This window comes from Ochlerotatus camptorhynchus, unplaced genomic scaffold (assembly GCF_037179485.1).
Source record: "Ochlerotatus camptorhynchus isolate MF236.1 unplaced genomic scaffold, CSIRO-AGI_Acam_v1.1 ptg001143l, whole genome shotgun sequence".
NCBI lineage: Eukaryota > Metazoa > Arthropoda > Insecta > Diptera > Culicidae > Ochlerotatus > Ochlerotatus camptorhynchus.
In genome coordinates, this window is record NW_027041522.1 from 168,432 (window position 1) to 180,667 (window position 12,236).

General features: G+C 40.1%; 1 protein-coding gene across 1 annotated transcript in view; it reads right to left on the reverse strand.

Moving 5' to 3' along the window:
* Positions 1–7,621, reverse strand: part of LOC135716161 (protein spaetzle 5-like) — a 69,829-nt gene extending 62,208 nt beyond the window's left edge. Inside the window, exon 1 of the mRNA XM_065238920.1 lies at positions 7,531–7,621. The gene's annotated coding sequence lies outside the window, so the exon portion shown is untranslated. The remainder of the gene's footprint in view (positions 1–7,530) is intronic.
* Positions 7,622–12,236: the final 4,615 nt, after the last annotated feature.

Here is a 12,236-nt window from a genome sequence, read left to right on the forward strand (position 1 = left end):
TCCTTTGACGAACAGGAGCCTCCGCCAGTTGAAGCGCCGTAGGCGATCTGCACTTCGAACGTATAGTCGGAGTCGTTCGCAGCACTCCAAACATCGCTTTGTAATGGCCAGTAACAAGTACACACGGTATAACCGTCTATTGTATGCTCGATACGTTGATCGTACGCAGAGAAATTTACGTCTACATCCCAAACAGTTCTGGTCTTTTGTTCGTACTAAACGCAAGGAAGATGGATTGCCAACGTCCATGTATTTCGGCGACCAATTTGCTAGCACAGCCTCTAGTAAATGTGATGCAAATATACGCCTGCTACGCCATCGCAGATAGAGGCTGCTGTTCGTGATACGCCGCTAGACAGCATCGACTTTGGAATTTTCCAGATCAGCGAGGAGCATGTCGAAAATGCATTACGTAAGCTCAAACATTCCGTGTCACCCGGTCCTGGGATTATATAAAAAATATTTTTTTGTATGAGAATTTCGTTCGAAACGAAATACAGAATAGGGGTGATTGTCTTTCAAGTACCTTGAAGTTTGGTTTATTTCTGAGTGTACTTGCAATACCCACATTACGTATTTGAAGCAAAAATGTCAGCAGAGGATCAACTTTCTCCGTTCAATTTGTGACACATGGAGGGGTCGCGTCTCCATGGATCCCCTGGCTTCGGTTTCTTCAATGAAAACTCTAACTCCTTCCACAAACTTCAGGAACCCTTTTCCGTTTTTGTTGCTGAGTTGGCAGTAATCAACTTCGCATTGGGGATGATTTCCAACATGTCCGCAGACCATTACTTCATCTTCTCGGATAGTCTCAGTTCGATTGAGGCTATTCGGTCGATGAAACAAGGTAGGCAGCCATTTCCTTTCAAAGGTAAGGGAGCAAGCAGATATGAGTGTGCTGGAAGGCGAATTTTATGACAGGCAAATTTCATACGATGAATTTTACCATTTAGTGCGCCAGAGTACCCTTTCGAGTTGGCAAACCGATTGGGACATTGGAAATCTTGGACGGTGGTTACGTTCAATTATTCCTAAGGTTTCTTCTTCGTGGGGCCTCCCTTAGCTCAGTCGGTAAAGGCGCAGCTACAAAGCAAGACCATGCTGGAGGTGGCTGGGTTCAATTCCCGGTCCGGTCTAGGAATTTTTCGGGTTGGAAAATTTCTCGACTTCCCTGGGCTTAGAAGTATGATTGGACTTGCCACACAATTATACCAATGCAAAAATGGTACAGGCATCGACAGTTCTCAATTAATAACTGTGGAAGTGCATCTAGAACACTAAGTTGAGAGCACGCAATAAGCTAATATGCGATATGCAATAAGCTTGAAATGCGAAGAAGAAGAAGAAGAAGAAGAAGGTTTCTTCGAGAGTGTGGCTTAAAGGCTTGGACTTAAGTCGTGACTTCATTCGCGTGATGAGTAGACTTATGTCCAACCCCTACTGCGCATCTCCATAGAAAAAATGTCGTGGACAGAATCATCTGTCGGTGTGGAAACGGTTACGATGACATCGATCACTCAGTTTGGCAATGTACGGATAATGATGCCGCCAGAAAGCGACTTTTAAATACTCTCGAGGCCCAAGTAAGACAACCCTATGCTCATGTCAGAGACGTGTTGGGAACCCGCGATCACTGCTATATGCAGTCGATTTATGTGTTTCTGCAAATGTCTAGGGTGTCCACGATGAAATTGCCACACTATGAAATTGCTCTAACTTTTTAACCGTTGGGTAGAATTTAATGAAAATTTGGGTGGATTTAGTTCATAGTGCATTATTTACATCCTGCAAGTTTTAAAGTCCTGTGATCAAAACTCGCGGAAATGGAGTCGAAAGAACAGCTCGTGCGTGATAAAATCTTGCGCATTCATCACGAGAACAAGGATCTCTCGCATCGTTCCATCGCTAAAACGTTGGGAATCGCGAATTCCACGGTGTCGCGAGTGATTAAGCGGTTCGAGGAACGGTTGACCACCGATCGGAATCCCAGAAGTGAAGGAAAAAGTATTCCGTACAACACCAAAAATCACAACCGCGTAGTTGGGGCCTTCAACCGAAATCCGAACGCCTCCGTTAGGGATGTGGCTAAGAAGCTGCACCTAAGCCGAAGTTTTGTCCAGAAGGCCAAAACTAAGGCTGGGCTTCGAACGTTCAAGGTACAAAAGGCCCCTAATCGCGACGAGAAGCAGAACAAGTCCGCCAAAACCCGTACCAGGAAGTTGTACCTCAACATGCTGACGAAAGTTGAATGCTGCATCATGGACGACGAAACATATGTGAAGGCCGACTTCAAACAGATCCCCGGCAACCTGTTTTTCACGGCCAAGGATAAGTTCAGCGTTCCGGAGCATGTCCGCACTCAGAAGATGTCCAAATTTGCGAAGAAATTCCTGGTTTGGCAAGCCATCTGCACGTGCGGGAAGCGGAGTGCACCTTTCGTGACCCAGGACACGATGAACGGACAGGTGTACATAAAAGAGTGCCTCCAGAAGCGGCTGCTTCCTCTCCTGAAGGCCCACTACGTCCCAACAATCTTCTGGCCGGATTTGGCCCCATGCCACTACTCCAAGGACGTGCTGAAGTGGTATGCGGACAATAAGGTCAATTTCGTGCCGAAAATGTTCAACCCTCCCAACACTCCGGAGCTCCGCCCCATCGAGAAGTACTGGGCGATTATGAAGCAGCACCTTCTTAAACGACCTAAGGTAGTGAAGACAGTTGAGGAACTGAAGAAAGTATGGGTTTACATGCAAAAAACGGTTGATTCACAGGTTGTGCAGAATCTTATGGCCGGGGTTAAGGCCAAGGTGTGGGCATTTGCGTATGGACTGTAAATAAAATACGAGTAAAATGGTAAAATGAAGTTTAATAGTTATTTCTCAATCCCTGAAAATTTGATGGCAATCGGATGAAAACTCGAATTTTGCGAATCAATTTTGTGTGTGGCAATTTCATCGTGGACACCCTTTAGTATAAAGTCTGGAACGCGCAAAAATTGGTCAACTTCCAATTGGTGTATTTCTGTTACAAATGCATAAAAAAAACCTACAATGCTGAATTTGGAAGTTGAGTGTATATACAATGGTTGCTAGGATAAGTTTACACGATTTGCTCTCCAGTTTTCAAAATGACGTCCAAGCAAGAGGAGCAGCGTGTCAAAATTTTGCTCGCACAGCAAGAGAATCCGACGTTGTCACACGCCAAGTTGGCAACATTGCTGGATGTGGCCAAATCTACCGGGAAAAATGTTTTAAAAGTGTTCGGGGAGCGTCTGTCGACCGCCAGGAAGCCTGAAAGCGGCGGCAATCGTAATCCGGACGTGGCCGCGACAACGAAGAAGGTGACGGTGAAATATAAGCGAAATCCTAGTCTCTCCATCCGAGACGTCGCCGGCAAGCTCAATGTCTCCCATACTACTGTTCAGCGGGCCAAGAAACGAGCCGGGTAGTCGACCTTTAAGCAGGTGATGGTGGCGAACCGAGATTACAAACAAAACACGTCGGCAAAGCAGCGGTCCCGAAAGCTGTATACGAATCTGCTCACAAAGTTCGACTGTGTCGTCATGGACGACGAAACTTATGTGAAGGTGGATTTCAAGCAGCAGGAGTTTTATACCGCATCAGGAAAAGGGAAGATGGCTGAAATTTTCAAAACCATCAAACTATCGAAGTTCCCGAAAAAATATGTCGTCTGGCAGGCCATATGCACGTGTGGTCTAAAAAGCGGCATTTTCATTACTACGGGAACCATCAATCAAGAGATCTGCGTCCAGGAGTGCCTAAAAAAGCGGCTGCTACCATTCCTAAAGCAACATAATAGACCTGTGCTGTTCTGGCCAGACTTGGAGAGCTGCCACTATTTGAAAAAGGCAATCGAGTGGTACGATGCGAACAACGTGGTTGTGGTACCCAACGACCACAACCCTCCCAACAGCCCAGAACTTCACCCTATCAAACGGTATAGGGCCTTGGTCAAACGGAATCTCAAAAAAAAAAACTAATAAATCCATGGAAAACGAGCAGCAGTTGAAACCTAACTGGCGTTCGGCGGCGAATAAAGTCGATGAGACCACTGTGCAAAATTTAATGGAGGGGTTAAGCGGATGGCACGGCAGTTCAGATTTGGCAAACCAAAAGAATAAACGAACATTTTTTTCCTTTAAATAAACGAATTGAAATACCAAAAGAAAAATAAGAAGATTTTTGTGATAGGAATTTTGACTGAAAGAAACGATTTTTTTGTCGACCAATTTTTGTGCGTTCCAGTCTTTAAAAATTTAATTCCTTTGTCTTTTGTCTCTCTTATTTAGTTTTTGTTTGTTTTATTCCCCCGTCTTGATGTGTCTCATCTTGTCCTACTGGTCACCGTACCCGAGCAAAGTCTGAGATCAAATTGAAATCTAAATTTGATGTTGTGATTTCGCTGATAATGATTACTCAGGTTGTTGTCGTTTTGGTCGTTTTAATGGTTAAAATATCAAAATTGAGAGCAAACATATCTTCCTGTGACATCACATTGAAAACTATTTCTGCTATCAGTGAGAGCAAACTGAAAACCAAATTTGCTATCCATTTTTCCTGTTGATAACAAAACAAGTATTCAATTTGATGTTATGCTAAGGCAATGAAAACAAACCCGTAACAACATATTTTTAAAGAGCAAATGTACAGCTAAATGAAAACAAAATTTGGCATCAAATTTGTCAATGTGTAAACTGAAATCAAATTATGATTTCAGTTTGATGTTGATATCAAAACTTGATTTCAATTTGCTGTCATTTTGATGCTGGACTTTGCTCGGGTAGCCGGTCGAACGAATCTAGAACCGCACTACCGTTCATACTGACGCCATCGCTCTGATAAGACAACGAAATTCCACCCCCAAGCTCCTCCCCTTATCCTATCCTTCGAAAATGTACCCCTCAAACATCGGGTAAGCCGCGAGTATTTGACCCAACTCCTACTAGACATAGAATTAGGTGAATTTTGTTACAAATAAAGGACAATGAATTATTGGTTCCGTAAAGCTAACGCGATTGAGCCTTCCAAAACGAACTAAATAAAATAAAAACTCTCCCTTACTAGGTTTGTCTCTAACTAGATATTCACCCTAGCTCGACGTAAATCCAGGCTACTTTGACCACGCTTCCCAAACAAATTTCTCAAATTAACCTCCAAACCGCGATGCTCTCTCGAACTCGATGATCCCTTCAATAACGAGTTAGGGAGAGTTGATTGTATAATCTTTGTGTAACCAAGCTTTTACGCCTAAAAAAAATAGTATATATTACGTCATTGCTAAACATATTTTGAAGAAATAGCTTTCAAAGGATCATAAATTCAAGTTTATGATTTTGCTAAGGTTGTCCATAATTCCGGTCTTATTATGAAATAATTTGGAAATTCCTTGGGGTCAGCACGGGTTCTAAAAAAACGTTCTGCCTCCAAGCTTTTTTTTTATATTTAAAGTATTTAACAATTCCTGATCGATTTGAAGTTGTTTCATTAAAATCGATCAAGAAATAACGAAATGGGAGCCATTTCTAATTTCCAATGTTCTAATTTCCTAATTTAATAAAAGATGCAAACGTCAATATCGAGGATGTTTTTTAATGATTGTCGGACCTTATGTACCTCACTGAATCATAAAATTATAATGCATTGTCATAGAATCGCTTACTGCGTTCCCTTCAATGCTGATGACAAGTAGGGTTACGGTATGTAATGTGGGTCTAGTCCTTTCATTCGGCCTATCACGCAAATAAATAATTAATTAAGGAATATTACACAAAAAATAAGGAAAATATTGATCACTGATGATTGATAAATGTGTACCACACACAAATCAATTTATATCACAACATTTCAATACATTTTCAGCTCTCGTAAGTAATAAAACTGGTTGAGAATATCACTCTGTTCGGAGTTTTTAGCCGCCATGACTTCTAAGGTTAAGATGGGAAGGTTGCACTGACGATCATCAAATGGCCTGATTATGGCATTTATTGAATGGAATTACCTGATAATACACACTAGACGTAAAACTCACAGTTACTGTTTGAATATTTTATGTTTATTTTAATTGTTTAACAACGTTTTCACAAGTAAATCATGGACCCAACTTTAGGGACACATTTCTTTTCTATGTTCCTAACTTTGGCCCATGAAATTCATTTGACAGCATATAGCAATAAGAGTAACGTCAACAATGTGGTTTGCATTTGGATGATAAGGAACGAACAGGAAGGGAGATTTTTTCTGCCAAATCTGTATAATGAACATCACAATGTTTTGATTTAGATATTCTGCGGTCGAAAGACGATAAGCGAAATTTTTAATTTTTAATTTTTAACTTGAGTGATTTAATGTAGTTTTCGTAAAATTTTCTCTAAAAAATGTTTTGAGGAATGAAGAGTATTAAGTTAACAGTGATAGTGATAAAAAAAAATACATAAGAAAACGTTACCAAGAGCGTTTTTTTTGAGAATCAAACAGGATAGGACGAAGTTGCATCCATAAATAGACCCAATTTGGGGACAATAGACCGATATTACATACATTTCCCTGGTGAGTTTTTGTCTTAAAAAAAGTAAGTTTTTCAACTTTTTGCGGTTCCTGATAGCAAACGACATGATAAGCATATCTAAGCATACCATTTAGCAGTAGAATATCGTTTGCAGGTAAATTAATTGATGAGTTATGATTAAAAACGTAATCTATGGCTGCATATTAGACCGAGGTTAGGGACGTATACCCTACATACAAAAATTAAATCAGTTTTGAAAAGAACTTGAATTTCACAAAATTGTTCACGGATCAAAAGCTCCAAGGAGTTCCTACCTCAAATATCTACGTTTTACAACCAATCTAGAAAGCTATCAGTCCTGAAAATTCCAGGGTGCGATTAGAGGCGATTACGTAGATAGGGGAAATGTATGTAATGTCGGCCTAAATGCTCCTAATTTGGGCCCATACATAAATTCAGCAATCGACTAAATTTTCAATAGCGACCAAAACTATCCATTAGTACCGTCCCAATGACCCGTTCATCTAGAGATAAAATTGATAAATAGCAGATTTTTAACGATGGGCCCAATGTGTGATCCATAGGTCAACATAGAGCCATTTCCCCTACGATTTAGAATGTTGTGTCAAATGTATTGCTATTTGCGCAATATATTTAAAATGATGCGTCAAAACAGGATGGTATCTTCGGCAATGTTCTAAGTTTTATTGAATCACTTTTCAAAAAAAAATAAAAAGCAGCACTTTTTCTTGAAAAAAAAAATCATAGTAAAGTGTAAATAACCGATTTATTCATCTTTTAAACTAAAAATAATAATTTATCAATTCATATTGAATTAACTCAATTAATTATTATTATTAAGTTTATTTTTTTACACAAGCTCAAGCTGATAAAAATCAACTACTTTATCACCACAAGCATGATTCAGCATTTCCATTTTCACTGTAAATCCAGGCAAATATGATTTCTTCATCGTACAGTTTGAGTTAATATGCATTTACTCACTTGTATAATAAACTTAGGATCTTATCGTGTCGAAAACACTTTCTTCTCAGAATACACTAAAACACTTTCCTATCGTCGCACTGGGTTTCTTCGCCAATTCAAAAAGCACGTCTTCTCGTCAAAGCCGCTAACCGTCAACTGCACGCGATCGGCCCAAGCTTAACGGCTTACATGCGCGACTTTACATGCGCACCAGCAAAGCACCATAAACTTTTTCCCGCATCCAGTAGGTGGAAGGAATTCTCGCGTCACTTTTCAAATAGACCAATCGATTCTCTTCAGCGACTCTCTCTCTCTCTCTTTCGTTAATAACTTGGCTGCACACATATTTCGGGCTAATTTTTCTACATGGTCTGTTAAAAGAAAGTATCACTAAGCGTATTGGATGAAAAGAACAGCTGAACATGTTTTTGGAGCCGAGTTATTAACGAAAGAGAGAGAGCCGATGAAGAGAATCGATCAAAGTAGATTGGTCTATTTGAAAAGTGACGCGAGAATTCACGCTTTCTCAGAGATTTACGACCGAGCTTAATTTTGGCTACTCTTGCGATTGTGTATCTCTTCTCTCGGAGTATCTCTCTGGTGTTTGCGAAATTCTCGCGAATCGTAAGACGTGCGGATAGGACGAACGAACCTCCTACTCTCGCGTGCTTTTCGAGAGGTGCATCCGATCGAGCCTTCGGTACGACCCACCGCCATCACCCAATCAACGATCGATCAAGCAGCCAGCCAGGCAGCCGACCGGCCGGCCTTTGCTACACTTTCTGCCATTTTTTGTTTAATCTTCAAAATCTGAGCAAACATCCGGATAGTTTCAAACTGAAGTAGCAAGGCATCATGAGTCATCGAAAAAATTTATGAATGAACGATTATACGCGATCTTGATCATTTGTAACTACTTTATGAGTGTTGGCGAGGCGTTCGCTAAGGTGGTCGCAATTGGAGTAGTACCTATCTTTTTCGTCTTGAAAAATTTGTTGACCAAGGCCCGAGCACTTCAGTGATTTCAAAGTGGAAGCTTCAAGAGATATTATTACTCACCGTGTGTGCCGTAATGTCAAACAATTACTTGCATGTTGATTGGTTTGTTGAACTTTCATCCTGTAAATCATTCGGTAAAAGTTCATTCCATCTGGGGTGTCACATGGGGATTGATGTTACTGTCCACTGATCTTCATATTATTCGTTCACTCATTGCCTGTACCTTGGGCTCAATTTGACCCCAGGTCTCGATGGGAACTTTTGATGTAGGATTACGTCTTTGTGGAATACACTGGGGTGCAAAACAAAAAATGTGTGACAAAATAGTGTCAGGCTTTAAACGCTTATAACTTGGACACACACTTTGAAAAATTGATGTAAATTTAGGTGCTTTGAGACTGACATATACGAGCGTCAATTTAGACAGAAAATTGAGTCATAACAAACCCGAAATTCAGCTCAATCAAACGTACTTTCGAACTTTTCAGTCTCGGAGCACTTAATTTTACATGACATGTTTGTTTACGTCTCATCTTCTATGTCAAAGATGGATTCCGTCACGTGTAAGATTAGGTATTTCTTAGTGTGCATTTATGGATGGATTTTTCAATTCTTATCACACCATTTGATTCAGATTGGATGTAAGATTTATTTTGTATAAAGATTATGGTAGATAATCGATAGAAAACTATTACTTACTTAGCGGTGGTGTAGTGGTAAGCTTGATTACTTCTCACCCCAGCAGGCCTTGGTTCAATCCCAGTCGGCGAAGCCGTTCAATCCCAGAGAAGTGAAGCCGTTGGTCCCCGGTTCATGAGTTGATGGGTCGATAGGTAGGGTCCAGGTGTAGGAGCTGCCTTCCTGGCGTCGGTAGCATTGGTGCTCAGCACGGAAAACAAGATCGACGGAAAACAAAACAAGGAAAAAAAATATTACTTACTTAAAATGATGTTTATTTCTTGAATTTGTGTGGATTACATGCACACTTAGAAAAAAATCATGTAAATTTAGGTGCTCTGAGAGTGACGTATACGTGCGTCAAATTTAACATAAATATGAGTCATAACAGACGCGAAAAATAGCTTAATCACACGTACTTTTCGACGAGCAACGAATTTTTCAGTCTCGGGGACTTAGTATTACATGACATGTTTGTTTACGGTTCAATTTACTTTGATGCTTTTTCGAAAAATTGAAGAGCAGTTTTTTTCAACGCATTAGTTCAGATTGCAAAATGCTTGCACTATTCGATTCCTTTTGCTATTCTAAACAAAATGACGCGAGCTTTTAGCAATCCGAAATAATGCGTCGAAAAAAACTGCTTTTGAATTTTTCGAAAATGCATCAAAGAAAATTGAACCTCACGTCTTATCTTTTATGTAAAAGATGGATTCCGTCGCGTGTAAAATTAGTTATTTCTAAGTGTGTAGTTTTAATCTCAACAATTTTGAAATCTAATTTAGAAACGTTTGCAGCGGCACCAGTGGTGTAGTGGTAAGCGTGATTACCTCTCACCCCAGCAGGCCTAGGTTCAATCCCAGTCGGGGATCGATGCCACCACGTGGAAAATCAAAATCAATGTCTGCAAAACACAAACAATCATGTTCCTCCATTGGCAATCGCCCAAACTAAAACCGGCTCCATCTTGTACTGTAATCATAACTCTGTGTGATGGCGAACAGTGTAGTTCAATTTGTTGTGCAGTGAAAAATTATTTTTAATTACGTGTGAAATTGTGTTGTGTGCCGCGATTGATTAATTGCAACGCGTGCCCAAGTGTATTTGATAACAGTAGGAGAACAGGTTACAAAAGTAGCCGTTCTCGTAAAATTTTGCTTATTCTTCGACCCCCTCCCCCCCCCCCCCCCCCGGCGCACTGAAAGGAAGCAATTGCTTTCCTATTGTAGCTGCGGCGGTGAAATCGATATTTAATTGTTTCTTCTGTACCATGCAAACTTAAAAATAACTACTTTTACACGAGACGTAATCCATTTTTGACGTAAATTATGGAACGTAAACAAACATGTCATGTAAAATTAAGTGTTCCCAAACCGAAACATACACAACTCAACGAAAAGTACGATTGATTGAATTTATTTTGATTCTTATGTCATTTGGGCCGCTTGCATGAGTCGGTCTCAGGGCACGAAAATTTACATGGTAGTGTGTGTGTATTGTTGCATGCAGTGTCTGTTGACTGTGTTTAGGTAGAAATGGAATGTCCAAAGTTGACCTGTAGTGGTAAGTGTTCTCGTGCAGGGGTTTGACATATACAGTCGAAGCTCTTTACAGCGACATCACAGGGGACTGTCGTTTTAGAGAACTGTCGTTATAAAAGATAGTCGTTATATAGAATTTCAATGCCGTTATAGAGAGAGAAACGTTACTCCATGCTAAACAATCAAAGTATATTTTTAGATGATTGCAATCGATTTTTAACAATACAATACATATCGTTTAAGATTAAACCCATTCCATTCATTCGTCCCTTACACCTTAGCCCACATGAAATTAACGCTTTATTTGGGGTAAATTTAGACGATATTTCGTGTAAATTTGAGCTCAATAAGGGGCCATTCAATAATTACGTAAGCATGATTTCCAATATTTCAGACCCCCCCTCCCCCCCTTGTAAGACATAGTAAGATTTTTCAATACCACCCCTCCCCCCCTGTAAGATCTTACCAACTTTGTTTTTTTCTTAAATCGGTATTTCGAAAGAATCGGCTTTTTTGGTGATCAAAACAACACTTTTTTATTTAAACAACCATTTAAAAGGTAAAAAGAACTTCACAGATCAACAGGTTAAAACTAAACAGTATCAAGTTAAAACCAATCAAAAACAAAATGATTATTACTCGTCATCGACAGTAAATTCATTCTTCGCCCACACGCGTGCTGGATGAATTTCAGCATCGCCTAATCCTTCAGGAAATTCGGTTGTCTCAGATGTCTCTCCCCCATCAATATCGTTAACATCAATCCACTCCACGTCTTGAGCTCCAGTTTTCTCGTCCTGAAGCAAGCACAATACTTCATTTCCTCGTCTGCCTTTAATTCGAGTTAATCGTTCCTTCGTATTTTTCGTTTTACGAACTTTGCCATGGAGTGCCTTTGAATGAATATCCATACTTTTCTTAGACGCAAAATACAACCCACATGTCGCACAGATTCGTCCAGGTAGTTCAGCTGTGACGGATGGACAAAACATATCATAAGGCATCACGTCCGTTTGAGGAGGCATAGGGCGAGGAATATCTAGAGATATATTCTGAAATAGTGGTAAGGGACCATTCAATAATTACGTAAGCATTAAGGGGGGGAGGGGGAGTTTTCAAATTTCTTACGATCTCTTATGATGGGGGGAGGGGGGGTTCATAAAAATCTTACGTAAGAAAAAGATTGTTAGTGCAGCTTCCCAAATAACAATTCTAGTATTTCCTAGAATGTTCAATGTTCAATTTGCTGGTCCGTACTTCTGACAGTAATCACCATTACCCGAGCAGGAGAAAATAACAAATGAATACCTAATTCTGATCTGGTACCAAAATTTCGTATTGACCTGCATGACATAAGAGGAAAAATACCAAAGAATAATACCAAAAATTGTGGGGTTCTGTACAAGACACGACCGCAGGGTTGACGTAGACTACGTTAAGCTGTGTAGCGAAATTGTAGTCGAAATACGTATCTGTCATGTATACCAAAATTAATTAAGTGGAATT